Source organism: Etheostoma spectabile, chromosome 10 (genome assembly GCF_008692095.1).
Source record: "Etheostoma spectabile isolate EspeVRDwgs_2016 chromosome 10, UIUC_Espe_1.0, whole genome shotgun sequence".
In the NCBI taxonomy this organism is placed as follows: Eukaryota; Metazoa; Chordata; class Actinopteri; order Perciformes; family Percidae; genus Etheostoma; species Etheostoma spectabile.
Window position 1 is genome coordinate 9,405,976 of NC_045742.1, and position 1,807 is coordinate 9,407,782.

Consider the following 1,807-nt stretch of genomic DNA (forward strand, 5'->3'; position numbering starts at 1 on the left):
CGCTGAAAAGGCTACACGTTGTAAACAGCCGTGGCCCGCTGGCCTGGTCCTCCAGTAACGTTAGCAGGGTTAGCATGGCGTCGTTAGCCAGGACCAGTGGGGATAACTTTACTGGCTGTGTCTCAATTGTTTTTGCGAGTAAGTAAACAACTTAGGTACTATAGCTATATAATTCAATGTAAGTATGCAAATGTTGAAATTACATAAAATGCCCGTCCCTAGAAGCCTTGAAAAATGAACCCGAAGCTAATGCTTACCGGTTCAGGAAGAACTTAGCCAACTCAGCGTCCTTTTGGGCTCTAAACTGTCTCAATCTTTCAAATGCATCTTCAATATTTACCCGGGTTTATTACGTCTCTGGTCGTGCAACTGTTAGAAACATGCCTTTTTTTTAGGTTGAGTAGAATCTATCTCCATTGACCCTGTTCGTTTATTTGCTGCTTTCATGGCTGTACTAACGTTACTGCTGTAGCGAGCTGGGTTTACGTATTTACAGGTATATCTGGCAACCCGGCCTGGCTGTCAAACTGTTGATAACAGACAGGCCAAAACACAAACAGAAATTCCGTCACGGAACAGAACTTTCAAAAGGAGGAACGGACTGGCATTAGCATTGTTGTCAGAAAAGATAGCATTTCAACTTAGCATGTTTCCCTAACATCTGATGATGCATTGGGGTCCTTTTTGGATTTATTACAGTAAATATATTACATATTGGACCTTTAAATATACTAGATTGTGCACTTTATTATGCTGCTTGCTTGTTGCAACTGTGTGCTGTAGTATAATTATTTTATTTATGCTGAAATAATTATTTTTAGAATTTATTTTCTGAATTAATTATGCTTAAATATTTATTTTCAGTATTTTCAGCACTTAACTCTTTTTACTTGTTTTACCACACCTGTTTTTACTATTTGTTAAATATTGTCTTGATAAGTTTAATAAATGTTCCTTTTTTAAATCGAGACTTGTAACAATTGTTTTATCGTGTCATTTTTATGATGTAAATTGAGGGAGCAAAAGCACTATTGGCTCCAAATATTGGCTCAAGAAAATCAACAGCCCGTATTGGTCATTGGCTAAGGCTGATGAAAAAAAAAATAAACAAAAAAAAATCTGTATCGGCACAAAAAAAAATCCATATCCGTCAATCCCTAGTGTTAAGTACATAAACCTCATCCTTTAACATCACCATTCATCTATGTACAGTATCTCTATTGTTTATTTGCTTCCAGCGCCCTATGCTACTTTGTTGCTACACAGTGTTATAGTAATATGGGTCACCAGTATTAATAAAACGTAGATATTGTAGTCGTCATGGTTTGGACACCAATGCAACGTAGACAAGAGCAGTGTAGCCTTCAAAGATTTAATAAAACAAAAATCATTTCAACAAAAGAAGTCCAGAGGTAGGCAGGCAGGCACAAGCCAAAATAATCCCCAAAATATGAAGGCCAGGAAGCAAAACACAGAAGACAAGCCAAACCATCAGCACACAGCACAACATGAAGCATACAATGATCCAACACCAGACCAAGACAACACAAGGACTAAATACACCAGGTAACGACAACTAACAAGGGACAGGTGACACTAGGGTTGAGGAACAGGTGAAACAAATCAGGGCTGGACAGACAATCACAAAAGACGGGAAAACACAAGACAGGAAATGAAACTAGACAAGATAAGGGAGAAAACAAAGACTTCAAAATAAAACAGGAAACAGAACATACAGACACTAACAATCATGACAGTAGTCATGTTTATGTTTGGAAATATTTTAGAGGAGGGCAACTATATATAT

The 1,807-nt window shown here is 37.5% G+C and overlaps 1 protein-coding gene across 2 annotated transcripts in view; it reads left to right on the forward strand.

Annotated features, from left to right (window-relative positions):
• The window catches only part of LOC116696903 (C-terminal-binding protein 1), a 27,494-nt gene that overhangs the window by 13,877 nt on the left and 11,810 nt on the right, over window positions 1-1,807 (forward strand). The window lies entirely within an intron of this gene.